General features: G+C 46.7%; 1 protein-coding gene across 2 annotated transcripts in view; it reads left to right on the top strand.

Annotated features, from left to right (window-relative positions):
- Positions 1 to 15,897, top strand: part of Iqck (IQ motif containing K) — a 121,968-nt gene that overhangs the window by 104,671 nt on the left and 1,400 nt on the right. The window lies entirely within an intron of this gene.

Here is a 15,897-nt window from a genome sequence, read left to right as displayed (position 1 = left end):
TTATAACCATGCCTCCTGACAACCTTCTTTCACATGGGCGTGGCTACATGATCTGGTTGCTTTCCTACTGCGTTTCTGAATCTCTCCCTTCTAGCCATGTTCTTACTCCATTCTGCAACCTGTGAGTGCAATGTGGGTCCGTGTCTTGGGAGATACTCCCAGAAATGGCCTTATAGGAGTTTAGTTTCCTTTGTAAACTATTGAAGACATTTTCCCATGTTGACAATATTATCCTTCTAATTCAGAGTTTGACACAATATCCCTAGCATCAATGAAACAGTAAAAAGCAAGCAAAAAACCCAGGGAGTCACTAATCTTGCTAGACGACCCAGTAGGTAAAGGCACGGAGCCTGATGACCCTGCATTTTATCTCCAGGACCCACATGGTGGGAGGAGGGACCAACTCCAGAAAGGTGTCCTCTGACCTCCATTCAAGCATACAGTGTGTCACACGGTGCATGCCTTTAATCCCAGCACTTGGAGACAGAGGCAGGCGGATCTCTGTGAGTTTGAGGCCAGCCTGATCTGCAGAGTGAGATCCAGAACAGCCAGGGCTGTGTCAAGAGAACCTGTCTCAAAAGCAAATAAATGAATAAAATAATTCTTTAAAGAAGAAAGTCACCGGTCTTCCTGAGCCTGCTTTGTCGTCTGGAAGACAGAGGTGGTGAGATTACTCCTGTTTTTCTTCCAGGGTACCGGGGGGGGGGGGGGGGTCCCTTAAAAGGAACTCACTATTTGAGACGTTGGAATGTTAATCCTATCCCCTGTGTGTGTGGCCCCACACCACAGCAGAACTAAAGAAGCAATAATTAGTAGTGCTAAGAGTTCCTGTTATTTTCACTGATAAAAGAGAAGCCTGAGGTGTCCTAAGTTTAGTTACAGAGGATGGAGGATGGAGACAGGAAGAGATAAAGGGAAGTGGCCAATGAGTGTTCGAAGCCAACAAGCAAAGGCCTACTCCACCTTCTGCATGTGTGCCAGACTCTGGACTTAAAAACAGCAGCAACAGGACTTTGACCTAGAACCTGAGGAGAATGACTCTCAGGTGCCTCCATCTCCTGCTTATGAAAGAACTTGCCAGACTATGAATCCTAAACCATCCAGAAGCAAGAAGCACTTCTCCTGACTGGATGGTCTATCCCCAAGCTTATCCCACTTGCATTTTCTGGCTCCTCTTGTCTCTAACTAGTATAAACTCAGTGCAAACAACTTATACTTTTCTTGCCCCAAATTTCATCATAAAATTAGGGGCAGCACCAGGCCCTAGGCTTGGAGTGCATCCAAGGCAGTAAGCAAGCCAGCTGCCTTCCCAAGCTACTGCCTCCATGATGGACGGTAGCCTGAGCTATGAGCCAAATCAACCCATCCTTCCTTAAATGGCTTTGGTCTGGGTGTTTTGTCAGAGCAGCAGGAAAAGTAACTAATACAGACAACTTGGTAGCAGCTCACTGGACTGAAGTATTGAGGAGACACAGGCCAGATAAGACATCTTCTCCCTGGATGTGAGATGATGTGGAGATAAATGAGTTTCTCACATTAGTGAGTGAAGATATTCCTGTTTTTCTTCCAGGGTACCGAGGGTCCCTTAAAAGGAACTCACTATTTGAGACGTTGGAATGTTAATCCTATCCCCTTCTGATGTCTGATGAGTCTGGTTTCTGAGTTTTGGGGTTTCTTGATCTGAACCCTACCTGCCGTGAGGTCCGAGTCAACCATCAAGATGAGAGAGTGGAGGCTAGGGATGTAGCTAGAGTGCTTGCTTAGTCTTCATCCCCAGTACCACACAAAATCAGGCACGACGGCACATACCTGTGGTCCCAGGACAGGGGAGGTAGAGGCAGGAAGATCAGAAGTTCAAGGTCACCCTCAACCACATAGTGAGCCTGGGATGTATGAATCTCTGACTCAGAAGACGAGCGGATACTGCCTCCGAATCCCTGAGTGTGAGCGGCAATAATAGTTTATTACCCTGCTCTACTTGTGGAGATATTTAAACGCAGACACTATTTGTTTCCACTTCTCTGAAGGCAGTGTGGAGCCTGCACAGCTTCTGCCAGGTTGTGGACAAGCTGCTTCACTGTAAACCCTCTCGGGATGCCTAGAATGTTTCTAAAGGCTCAATCTTGGCTCTGGCAGCTGAGAATGCAGGGCTAAATAAAAAGCCCCAGACCATGGCCGACCGGGCTCGTCTGTGTTCATTTATGCTCATGACTCATTGAGTTCTGGAAGACACCAGCTCTCAGAGGACAATGTAGTAGGCAGTGAAATTCTAGTCTTCATGCAGTATAACTAGTTGCAAAATGGAGCCTCCTGTGTACACTGAGATGTAGGAAGAAAGTGTTAACAAGTTAACATAAATCCACATGAATGACACATAAACTGAAGTCTAAAGAAAATGTGTTGAAATTCTGGTTTTAAGTGCTACATTTTCCATTTCTCATATGGCAAGTGAAGTCTTCATGTAATCCAGAAATGTTTTATTAAATATTCACCACGTGCTGTGCAGTAGGTGCCTTTTTTTTTTTTTTTTTTTTTTTTTTTGAGACAGAGTTTCTCTGTGTAGCTTTGTGCCTTTCCTGGAACTTGTTTTGGAGACCAGGCTGGCCTCGCACTCACAGAGATCCACCTGCCTCTGCCTCCCGAGTGCTGGGATTAAAGGCATGCACCACCATCGCCTGGCAAAAGTTTTTTTTTCCCCCCAAATTATATTAATTAGATTTATCTTCCTATGACTGTAACAAAATACCTGAGATAATCTACTTACAAAGAGATAAGGTTTATGCTGGTTCGTAACTTCAGAGGTTTCCATCTGGAGTCAGTTGTTCTGTTGTTTTTGAGCCTGTGGTGAGGCAGAGCATCATTGTGGGGATTGTGAGGTAGAACAAGCTTGGCTGGATGTAAAAGAGAAAGAAAAAGATGGGCCAGGGCACCAAAATCTCCTCAAAGACATGGCCCAGTGACCTAACTTCCTTTTACTGGACCTCACCTCCGGAAGGTTGACCTACCTCCCAACAGAGCCAGGTCTTTGTCACTAAGACTTTGAGATGATACTCCCCTAACCCGTAGCAGATTCCCATTATGGATGAGGAACAGGGCTTCTGTGGCTTGAGAGACTTGTTTGGGTTCCCTGGTGATAGACTGTGGGATTCCAAGCTAGACCTCCCTTGCTCTGGTGTGCTTAGCAACTAAGTCCTCCATGAGGGACTCCATGGTGGCTTTGATGTCCTGTTTCCTTTCCCTGTAAGGACCTGGCTTTTCCTCTCCTATGAAAGCAACCCTTTGGGACTGAGAGTGTGGCTCAGTTGGCAGATAGCTTGCCTAGCAAGCAATAAGGTCCTGGGTTCGATCCCAGCACTGCCTGAAGTTCCAGGAGTCAAGATCCTCCGCAGGGTTCCGTCTCAGGGTAGCCAGCCTTGCCACCCCAAGCCCAAATGTGCCCATGTGGAACACTGCCTCCAAGGAGACGGAGCTTTGAGTTAGCTCTGGGGGCATTGTTTAGAAGTCAGCAACAGAAAGCTGCAATTAATCCACCCTGGAACTTGTCAGCAGCTCCCCCACCCCCCCATTGCCTTGTGGCTTCTAGGTTGCTCAACTCTCCTAAAAATAACAAGCCCAACATCTGGCATTGTCAGGAGAAGGAGGTAAATCTACCGGGCCACTGACATTTATGCAAAAAGCCAGTAGTTATTTCTCTATGGAAAGGACAGCTCCCTGATTTCTTCTTCTGCTGTGGGGACAAGAAAGCATAGGGCTTTCTTTTTTTTCTCTCTATTTTTTTTTCCTGTATTCTTCAAATTTTTTAAAACTATGTGCTGCTTTTATAATGGAAAAATAGTTTCTCTTAGAAAATAAGTTATTTGGGAAGAGGAGGGGTGGGGGGAGAGGAGGAGAGAAGGCGGAGCGTGGATGAGGAAAGCACACCATATACAAGCATGGAAATGTCAAGAGTCAACCCGCTGTTTGTCCAGATAGTACGTGCTAATAAGAGAAGACGATTAGCCTAGTAAAACAAAAATTCAATCTGGGTAATAATTTATGCTCTGCTCTACAGTCCTGATCTGGCCCTGAGTCCAACTCGGAGGAATATGAAGGCTTAGATTCTATTCTTTTTCTTTTTCTTGTCTTGTTTGACTGCATGGGTCTTATATGGCCTAAGCTCTCCTTGAACCCATGGTCTTCCTGTCACAACCTCTCAGTGTTGGCTTGTGCCATCGTGCCAGGAAGCCCATGGGATTGCTTATCCCCAGACAGATGCAGGTGAGAGTCTTGCCTGTCCATTCACACAGCTCTGTGACTCTGGGCAAGCCATTGACCCTCCCTTTGCCTCCATCTTCCGGGCAGCACAGCTGTCTCTCAGAGTGCTTGTGAAGACAGTGTGAGTGGACAGACAGACACAGAGCTCTAGGCAGTGTCCAGCGCCTCATGATGTACATTTCCTGCCGAACTCTGAGTCACCGATGGCATATGTAGGGTCCCCCGACCTGCTGAGGCCTGTAACTTTTTTTTTTTTTTTTTTTTTTTTTTTAAGACAGGGACTCCTGTGTAGCTCAGACTTGGAGTGGAGCTTGTGGTCCTCATACCTCCCAAGAACTGAGACTATCGTTATAAGCACCGTGTGACTCTTGACCTTAGGTCTTACAAGATCTTCAGATTATTGCACCCAATCTTTTTCCCCCCAGTTTTCCCATTTTATTTTATTATATATTATGCATATTTACTTAAAGCTGTCAGATTTTTCATCTAACTCTTCCCATTTTCTTTTTAAAAAATTATTTTTGACCATTTCTTCTTGCATAAGGGACTTTGTGTTCATGTTCTCCTACCCCATTCCTTCCTCACAGTCCTTCTCCCACACCTGTGGACCTCTTGTCCATTCCAGCTGGTCCTGTTATACTTTGATGCCTCACTTTGGTTTTGTTTTTTGTTTTTGAAACAAGATTTCTCTGCGTAACCCTGGCTGTACTGGAACTCACTCTGTAGACCAGGCTGGCCTCGCAGAGATCTGCCTGCCTCTGTCTCCTGCATTCTAGGATTAAAGGCATGCACCTCACTTTTGTATGTATGAAGCCTTATGCAAGTGGTTGTGATGATTGCAAATGTCTGGCCATGCTTGGAAGACAGCGTTCTGTAGAGCTCCTCCCCATCTTCTGGCTCTCACAGTCTTCCCATGCCCAGAAGACAGCGTTCTATAGTGCTCCTCCCCATCCTCTGGCTCTCACAGTCTTTCCAGCCCCTCTTCCAAGATGTTTCCTGGCCTTGGAGCAGGTGCCATATGGCTGGGCATTCCACATTTCTTGATTCTCAGCAGTTTGATGAGTTACTAGACTTCGCTTTGACCATTGCGCACTCCTGGGAGAGGCTTCTCTGACTTCAAGTTGCAGCAGCCTCTTGGGTACAAACATAAACAAATATGCAGGAAGCACTTCAGCTAACACATGTCAGCAAAGCCTCAGTAATAGACTCCCCTATAGGACCTTGTCCTCCCTAGCCATAGGCTGGCTGTTGCCCAGGCTTATACTAGGTGTGTGTTACCTCGTGGGGAGCAGGCTTCAGTTCCAATCAGGGAGTGTGATGTCACTGTTATGCCCATGGGCATATCTTGGCTGGCAGGTTGGTATTATGGAACACGAGTTCCTAAGCTGAGTTAGATCACTGATAACTTTTCTCCTCAATGACTTTCACGGCACTGGGAATGCTAGTCAACAGACACAACACTGCCAGCTCAGCTCCAGCTTGATTTCATGGTGTCCTATAGCCAAAGTGTGTGCTGTCCTCACCGATAGGATCTTACCATTTAGTTCTGGTGGACAGTCAAGAGCACTGGCAATAGCCCGGGTTGTTTTGGGAGCCTCTGGGAGATCCCTGGCTAACAACTCCTAGGGAGGTATCCAACCTCCCGCACTGGGACTTGGATTTTAAAACCTATGGCTTCTGGTTTTTGTGGGTGAGGTAATTTACAGTAGGGGGTGTCAGCCATCACATTCCATGAGCTCCTGCACATGTCCACACCACATAACTACGACCTGGATTAAGATGGAAAACATGTTGAGCGCCCCAACAGGCTCCCCCAGGCCCCTCTCCCAACTACACAGCCTCTCTTCTGACTTCAATATCCACAGAAAAATTTGCTTAGCCTCAAATTTTCTGTTACTCAAAAACACAGCAACAAACCCTTTTCCTGTGATTTCTTCTGCCGAACCTTCTGTCTGCGAGGCTCAGCTTCATCATCCAGAAAGCATTAGTTGGCTTGTTATTGCTGTGACGTGTTCTTCTGAGTATCTCGCACTTGTATAGCCATCAGTTTATTGATGGGCACTTGGGCTGTATTCCACTGGGGCCCTTGTAAGAAATGCTGGTCCTTTGCCTGCTGTTGGATGTCTCCTGGCTGTGGATTTTCATTGGCCCCTTGGGATTGCTGAGCCAGGGGTGTCAACCTAACAGGACTGTCTTTACAGGATGAGCACTTGTGCCTGGAAGGGATTCAGAGACAATCTGTGACAGAACATAAGTTCAGGGAGAAAATTCCAGAACAACTTCTTGCTTCTGGCACCCCAGCTTACTGTGTACATATTGAGTCTCCTGTGGATCCTTTTGTCTGACATATTCATATTCTCTCTCTTTCCCACTATATAACCTCTGGTGGCCTTGAACTTGTGATCCACCCTTCTCCAACCTTCCAAGTACTAGAATTATAGACATGCACATACACATATATATGTATATATATATATATAAAATTTTTTATTAAAAAAAGATTTTCTTTCCTTTTACATACTAACCCCTGTTTCCCCTCCCTCCTCTTCTCCGGCTCCCCCTGCCTACCCCCATTTTACCCTCACCTTCTCCTCATAGAGCATCAAGGCTGAGTAAGACATTGAACTATAGAGAATGGGGTCTAAAAAGCCCATGTGTACCTGAGGTAAGTCCTGGCCCATTGCCAGGGGACCCACAAACACATCAAGCCACGCAACTTTCACCCCCATTCAGAGGGCCCAGTTAGGTCCTATGCAGGCTCCCCGGCTGTCAGTCCAGAGTCTGATACATTTTCATAGGGTTCCCTTAGAAAGAATACTCACCTGAGGGGCTTGGGAGATGGCTCAGTCAGGGAAGTGCTTAATGTAAAAACATGAGTTTGGATCTCGAGGACTCACATAAAATCCAGGCAGGGCAGTGTGAGCCTCGACACCCAGCACTAGAGAGGTAGAGACGAGAGGATCCCAGGGCCCTGCTGGCCAGCCAGTCTAGCTGAATCAGTGACTTCCAGATGAGTGAGAGATCCTGTCTCAAAAAATGAGATAGTGAGCAATTGAGGAAGACACATTATGTTGACCCCTGGCCTCCACATACATGAGCTCCTACCTACACAATCATATATGTACACATACACATACCCACATGAACGTGTACATACATCACACATGAGAAAAGAAAAAGAAAATAATACCCAGCTAAATAGCAGCCCATATACTGTGTGTTGTAAACCATGAAGGGAATAAAAGTTCACTTGTCTTCCTTTCAGTCATCTTTGTTAAGTTCTCTTTTTCTTTTTTAAAATACAGCTGAAAGCCTGAGTGGTGACTGGGCAGAGGCCATGGCTGTAATTTTGTGGGTAATGACTGTGATTTTGTACAAGGCGGGCACATGTAAGGGCAGACTACAGAGAGTTCACCGGGAGTGAATGAAAAGTAAGAGTCACTTGGTGTAAAAGGAGAACGACTTTTTATATTTAGAAAAGTGGTGTGGGGCCATCAAGTCTCTACCTCCCTTCCACCTTCCCTTTAGAGGATTCATCATGGGTGATTCTTGATGCTAGCAGGATGGCGTCTTTGTGTCATCCTCGTCCCCTCCGGGGTGGTAACTCGGCATCCAGCAATTTCAAATTGACCTCACCATCAAAGCTGACAGGAAATTGCCCACCATGTTTCCTCTGTGACATCCTTCTCGTTTCTCAAACCTTGTGACATCATTACATTTGGAATGGCTTCACCACCTTTATCAATGATCAGATGCCCAGCTGTCTTCTTCTTTTCTGTTGCTGTGATAAATGTCCTGACCAGAGCACCTTAAGGGAGAAAGGGTTTATCCTGGCTCACAGTTCAAGTGTACAGTGCACCATGGCATGGAAGTCAGGGTGGAAGGAGCCTGAAGCAGGTGGTCACTTTGCACCCATAGTTGGGAGGCAGAGAGCGATGGGATGCATGCTGCTGTGCAGCTGGCTTTCTCCTTTCTATTTGTAGTCCAGGATCTCCTGCCCAGGAATGGTGTTATCCACAGTGGGAACCTTCACACTTCAACTAGCATAAGTAAGATACTCTCTCACAAGTATTGCCCAGAGGGCTTCTGCCCCAGGTGATTCTAGGTTTCAAGTTGGGTGTTCAGACTGTTCTTGGGCTGTCTGTGATTTTGACATGACACAGTCCCCAATGCTTTTGCTCCAGCATATGAAAGTTGTACTTTTTATTATAGGAATCTTTGTTGCCCTAGTGGGACATGTGTGAGACTTTGATCCTGTTGGGCTTAAGGATGCAAATATAGAGGCCAGACCACCCATAGTATGACCTCATACAAATTACCTAATCTGTCTGTGTCCTTGGTTTCTCTGTCTGTAAAATCAGAGAAAACAGCCCTTAACCTCACTTTGACTTAATACATGTCAAGACTTCAATAAGAACCATAGAAATGTCTATTTTTTATTATTTGCCTGGAAAATGGGCTTTGATTAAGTAAAATAAAAATGAACATTGGGCCAGCTGCAACTCTCTGGAAAGCAGGCCCTGCACCTCATCTGGGAAGCACAGCAGAGCTGACCCTGTTGACGGGGGTGAGGGTAAGCTGGCCCAGAGAATGTGAGTGTGAGAGATCTGGCCTTGCTCCTCATCTGCCATATGGCAGCATGGGCAGGGGGGAGATGCCCCTCCCCCCCTCTACACCAGAGGAGGGTGGGAGAGCTGGCCATGAGGTCATTAGAGCAGGAGAGCTGGCCCTGTCCCTCAGCAGCAGCAGCAGCACCCAGGAGAGTGGCCCCTGTACTTCACCTGGGCAACACAGCAGAGCTGGCCCTGATGGTGTAAGTGTGGGAGAACCGACCCTGAGGGTGTGGAAGCAGAACTGGCCCCGCCCCTTGCACTTTAAGGGGTGAACTAGCCAGGGCAATGCTGGAGAGCTCACCCTGGTGGTGAGGACAAGGGAGAGTGGACTGACCAACCCAGCAACTACCCAGGCCCAGAACCAGGGTTATGAGTTAGCCCACCCCAACATCCACCCCATCCATGATCTGCTGGAGCACATGAAGGAACTGGTTCTGCAGACCCAAAGCTGCAGGATCTCCATGACTCAGGGCAACAGCAGAATAACCAAGAGGAGTCCCAGTGAGGACCCAGCATCAATGGTGTAGCAGAAACCAGAGGCCTGGAACCAGACCAATGACTCTTTGCAATGAACAAGTAAAGATATATGGACAAAGGGTTTACTGTGGGACTCACTGTGTCACACTGTAGCCTCTCTGATGACAGTGATTTTTTCCTTTTTTTTTCTCTTAAATTTTATTTTATTTTGAGGGGGAGGTTACAAGGGCAGAGGTTGAATACGAAAGGCTGGGGAAGTGAATGGGACGAAGATGCACAATGTGAAAGACAGAAAGAATAAATAAAAAGAAAGTTAAAAAAAAAAAAAAAAAAAAAAACAGGAACACCGGGTATAAGAAGTAGCTCAGCTGGTAGAACACTTGCCCAGCCAGCTTGAAGCCCTAGGTTCAATCCTCAAAGGCAGAAGGAGCAGGAGTTCAAGGCTATCCTCAACTACTAACCAAATTCCAGGCCAGCCTGGGCTATAAGACCTTGGTTTTTGCTTTGTTTTTAATTATTTAAAAAATATCAAATAAACATTGTTAACTTTCTGATAAAAATTGCTGAATGGAGAGAGTGGCCCTGTCCCTTCTGTGACCTCAGGCCCTAGCACTCTTGGGGACTGTTGGTGCTTGTGGAGGAAGGCTCACAGAAACAGCTTCTTCCTGCTGGGTGAACACTGGGGATTTGAGTTTCCTGAATATTTTTCTGCCTAGCCCCACAAGCTCCTTGAGGGCTTTGCCCTAAGGCTGAGTCGCTAGCACCAAGGGTTAGACCCAGTTAGACTCGCTGCAGAGGCGCTGTTTTTACACCTGACTCCACAGTTGACTCAATAGTCTGTGACTGACAATGTTCCTTCACCAAACTTGCCAGATCCAAGGAGGCTCACAAAGGAATGCGGTGGGTGGGGCCTGATTCCCAGGTTCAACGTCAGGAGATCCATTTGAAAGCCTGGGTGGATCCCTGGAATCTGTATTTTTGCTCCTGGTGATCCTTTAGTGAACACTGTGAATTGGCGTGGCCCACACCCCCTCCTTGGAACCTGAGGCCTCACCCCTCTCCATCCCATGCTGCTGTCTGTGAGGTTTCTCTGGGCTGTGGCCTGGGTTCTCAGCTGCAGCGCTGGAACTGGGAAGGATGGTGGGACTCAAGAAATGGGTGGAACCTCATTGGTATGCAAGGCTCTCTTGTCACACTGCTGCTAACAGGAGCTGAAGAAGGGCTGGCACATCTCTTTGGGATTTTCCATTCCTCCTGGCCCTTCCGGAGTTGGCTGGACACCAGCTTCCCAAGGGGGACAAGGACAACACAAGGGCACCGAGGCGTCTGCCTGTTGACATCTCTAAAGTAGAAAGTGGGTCCTTCCAGAAGCTCTGCTAAATTCTCCCCTCCCTCACTCCCATCCCCTCCTCCCCACAACCTCCTTTCACAGAGCACGCACCTTTACAGGGCTGTATTCTGCCGAGACCTGAAGGACCCAGACCCCTTCGGCTACAGATGGATTGACTGGTCGAGGCAGCATCTCACTGTGTTGGGCCTTAAGCAATGCTCCCCACCTTACCCTCCCCAGTAGCTGAGATGTAGGTGTGTGCTACTGCATCCAAGAATTCTGTTTAATTTTTAGCAAAGCAGTCCTTGCTCAAAAGATACATAAGGTAAAACATGGGCTTCAGTGGACATTCTTAGCCTGGGCCACACTCCTGTATCCCAGCAGCACTTGGGGCTTCTCAAAGCTTATGTAGTGGTAAGATTTTATGTATTATCTCCTTATTGATGTATGACAGGTGAGAATGAGCTCAAGCAACCAATAATGTACTTTCCCAGTCCTTTATTGTGGCTTTGTGATTTCAAGTAGAATATGTACTGCCGTTGTTTTTATTTACTTCTAGAGATGGGTGGTGATGTAACACATGAACTATAGAGTGAACGTCCTGTAGCCACCACCCAGAGTTGGTGTGGACTCTCTTCCTTTTTTTTTTTTTTAGGCAAGGTTTTGCTATGTAGCCCAAGCTAGCCTTGAACTTGCAATCTTTCTGCTTCCACCTCCTGAGTGATGGGATTATAGGTGTACATCACCATGTCTGGCTCAAAGTCAACACCTTTGAGTTTGTTCCTTGGACAGTGAAGCCACAGGCCCGACTCTTGTGGTACTCTTGCTGTGTTTCCTCCGAGTTCCTCACTTGAGTGTGCTTCCCTCAACACCAAGGTTTGCTGTAAAACTAGAGCTCCACTCCAGATTGTTCTGAGCCTACCATGCAACTACCCTGCAGTATCAATAGACTAATAGTGTGAGCTGGAGCACGGAGCCATGGTTCATGCATGCTCACTGCTCAGAGAGAGTAATGCTTTCCTGTGTGCTGGCAGTCATTTCCTGTCTTCTGCTGCTGTAAGAGGGCATTTACTTAGTTATTTTGGCTTTTGTATGTGTGTGTGTATGCATGACTGTGTGTATGTGTGCATGTGGGTGTGTGCATGCACATGTGGGGGCTTGAGCACTCTGTACTTTAATTGAGGCAGTGTCTTTCACTGAACCTGGAGGTCCAGCCTAGTCAACCTGCACTGCTAATGTCTGCTACCAAGCCCACCTGGCTCTCATGTGCATGCAGAGATCCAAATTCTGGTCACCACACTTGTTCAACAAGCACTTTAACCACTGAGCCACCCCCCCCCCCCCCATGTCATGAGCAATTTAGTTCTCGTCTCGTGATTCATGCATTCAGGGCCTTCAGCACAGAACACAGATATGGTGTCCCCTGTATTTATCGTGACCTTTAATTTCCTTTGTTAACACATTTTCCTAGTATGCTTCCCCATCTAGAAGAAATTTCTCTGTAGGCAGGGTCAGGAATGCAGACGGTCCAAGCTCACCAGATGATTCCACTGTGAGGCCACAATCTACCTTTACTTTCAGCCCCTCAACTCTAGACACTGTCACTCAGATGTCTGTTTTGAAGAAACATCCTTAGCTCAGTCCTGTCCTCTCAGGCCTCAAGGTGTCTGTGTGATGCATTGAAAAAAGTGAGGGCCTTTTCCAGAGCAAGGCCAAAGCATAGCGGTAAAGAGGTAGAGCGGGATGGGTGGGACTAGTTAGAACCAGGGACAGAGGTACACAGGTGAACTCTTCAGGTTCAGCAGAGGGAAATTTAAGGAAACTCAGGGGCTGGGAATCCTTCCCAGAAGCCAAGTCTTCACTTCACCTACTAAGAGCCTCCTGTACACTTACCTGACAGTTGTAGATCAGTTTAGTTTGGAGACTTACAGGAACTGCAATGATGCATCAAGCTGAGAGGAATTCTAGACTGTGAGGGCTATAGTCATGTTTCTTTTTTTTTCTTTTCTTTTTTTTTTTTTTTTAAGATTTATTTATGGGGGCTGGAGAGATGGCTCAGAGGTTAAGAGCCCGACTGCTCTTCCAGAGGTCCTGAGTTCAATTCCCAGCACCCACATGGTGGCTCACAACCATCTTTAATGAGATCTGGCACCTTCTTCTGTATACATAATAAATAAATAAATCTTAAAAAAAAAAAAAAAGATTTATTTATTTATGTATACAGTGTTCTGCTTGCACGTGTCCCTTCAGGCCAGAAGAGGGCACCAGACCTCATTACAGATGGTTGTGAGCCACCATGTGGTTGCTGGGAATTGAACTCAGGATCTCTGGAAGAACAGCTAGTGCTCTTAACCTCTGAGCCATCTCTCCAGCCCTAGTCATGTTTCTTGAAAGTGATTACAACCATAATCTGTTTTCAACTCTAATTGGACATTAGTGGCACACAGGAACCCTATGAATACTAATACCTGGGTCTCAGGCCAATGACAGCACATTTTCTGGGGTGAGGCCCAGACACTAATCATCTTTGGGAAATGACCATGTGGTTCTTATATGGAGTCAGGGGGTAGAACCTGTTGGTTGTGGGTCTGACACCTGTAACTAGCATCCATCAGTCACTTGGGGGGCTTGTTAAAATGCAGGTCCCTGGGCTCCTCTCTATGGATCTGTTGGGGCCTTACCATAGTTTCCTGTTACTATGATAAATTACCTGACAACAGCAGTTTAGAGCGGGAGGATTTATTTTAAGCTCACAGTTCCAGGTCACAGTCCACTGTTGCAGGAAAGTCACAGCAGCAGGAGCCTGAAAGAGCCGGTCACACTTCAAGAGCAGAGAGCAATGCATGCATGCATGAGCCAGCTCATGCTCTTTTCAGTCCAGGGCCCAGCCCATGATATAGCATTGTTCACATTCAGGGTGCATCTTCTAACTTTAATGAACCCAATTAGCCCTCAAAGGGATGTCCAAAGTCCACCCGAATCTAGACAGTCCCTCACTGAAACTCCTTTCCCAGCATGTAGATTATGTCAAGCTGACAATTAAAACCGACCATCATAGGCCTTGAAGTTGTAATTCTAACAGCCCTCTCCACTGGACATTCCTTGATCACACTTGAGAAGGATCTCACAGGTCTGAAGATCCACTTGATGCTGCTGCTCAAGTTCACCAAAGGGGATCCAGTGCAGTCCTGCTGTGTGGGGTTATGGCCTCTCTTTCCACCTGTATTGTCACCAAGTTGGTGGCTTGAAATGGACCCTAAACCTGGCAGATGCTCCAGATGAAGACCTTTCCCAGCACCTAGCACCCAATCAGTCACGATTTTTACAGCCCAGGATTTCATGGGTCAGAGGATGTGGGAGGAGGTCACTGTAGAGCATCCTTGGCTTCAAAGGACCAATATCATTTTTTTTTTTTTTTTTTTTTTTTGATACAGGGTTTCTCTGTGTAGCTTTGTGCCTTTCCTGGATCTCGCTCTGTAGACCAGGCTGGCCTCAAACTCACAAAGATCCGCCTGACTCTGCCTCCCAAGTGCTGGGATTAAAGGCGTGCGCCACCACTGCCTGGCCAATGTCATTGTTAATAGGCTCTGGAATCCTAGCTGCATGTAGCATCTTCATGCAGCTTCCTGGATAGCCAACAAAGGAGGTGCATCTGTGCATGTAATAACACTTTATTAACTGTGTCCGTGTGTGTCCGTGTGTGTGTGTAATGTGTGAAGTTGGGAACTACTCTTAGGAGCTGCTTCTGTCCTTCCACTCGGTGGGTCCTGGTTACAGCAGGTGTGGAGGTGAATGCCTTCTTTACCCACCGAACCATCTCACCGGCCCATCTGTGTATTTAAATTTTTTTCTTTTTTTTTTCCTCACAGGCTCCCAATATTTAAAAATATTCTGGCTAGTGTTAATACAGGTTGAGAATCACTTATGGGGGCCCACACCTTTAATCTAATCCCAGCCCTTGAGAGACAGAGGCAGGCAGGTCTATTATTTGAAAGCTAACTTGGACTACATGGCAAATTTCAGGACAGCCAAGGTTACATAGTAAGACCCTGTCTCAAAGAAACAGAGGAGGGAGAGATTGGGGGAGAGATAGAGAGACACTGATTTGGATTTTAGAATGCCTGCATTTGAAATCTTGGGCTAGGACTCAAGTTTGAAGACTAGATTCATTTAGGTTTCACATTCACTTATACATATAGTATGCACATAATTTAATGGAATTAAAAAAAAATTCTGTGCACTCCATTCTGTGGAATTTTCCTTTTGTGGCATCAGGTTCACAAAGTGTTGGATTGGGGCTTGTTAGATTTCAGATTCTGAGATTTAGGCATGCCCACTTGTATAATTATTATCAATAGTTCGAAAAACCAAGTCATCACAGTGACTGAAATCGAGGAAAGGATTCTGGGGACCCTTGATTACCTTTTAGTCTGGCACCTGGGGAGATTTCTGCCCAGCCAAGGTGGGCCAGAAGGCAAGGATGTTCTATCGGAATCTGCCCTGGAACCTGTCCCAGCAGGTGCCCGTGGAGGAGCTAAGAGCTGGGCTGATCTCAGAATGACTCTGAACTCTAAGAAAGCCTCACACCACTGCCATCAAGAAATGACCCTTGCCGGGTGGTGGTGGTGCACGCCTTTAATCCCAGCACTCAGGAGGCAGAGCCAGGCGGATCTCTGTGAGTTCGAGGCCAGCCTGGGCTACCAAGTGAGTCCCAGGAAAGGCGCAAAGCTACAAAGAGAAACCTTGTCTCGAAAAACCAAAAAAAAAAAAAAAAAAAAAAAAAAAAAAAAAAAAAAAAAAAAAAAAAAAAAAAGAAATGACCCATGTGGTGACCACTGCAGCCCTCTCACCTTATGCTTGTGTCTGGTGGGTGTGTGCCCTAAGTTTCTGTGTGGACTAGGGGTTGTGGCTGAGACCTCTGTGCTACACAGTAATGGTCCAAACCCCAGTTCCTGTTACAATGTGGTGCACTTCATAAGCTAGGGCCCATGAACACTCACACATAGTCTTTCAGGAACTAGCACAGGAGGGAAGTTACAGGAGGCAGACATTAACAACTGAAGGTCAGAAGGGGAGACGGCTCAGCTGTAAACTGCTTACAGTGCCAGCGTGAGGACCCGGGTTCGATCCTCAGAACCCATGTAATAAACTGCAGGCCATAGTGGGATTGTTCTTGTAGTCCCAGAGGATCCGTGGGGCTTTCCAGCCAGCCAGCTTTGCCTT

The sequence above is a fragment of the Peromyscus leucopus genome, chromosome 1 (assembly GCF_004664715.2).
Source record: "Peromyscus leucopus breed LL Stock chromosome 1, UCI_PerLeu_2.1, whole genome shotgun sequence".
NCBI lineage: Eukaryota > Metazoa > Chordata > Mammalia > Rodentia > Cricetidae > Peromyscus > Peromyscus leucopus.
This window is presented reverse-complemented; position numbering and strand designations above follow the sequence as displayed.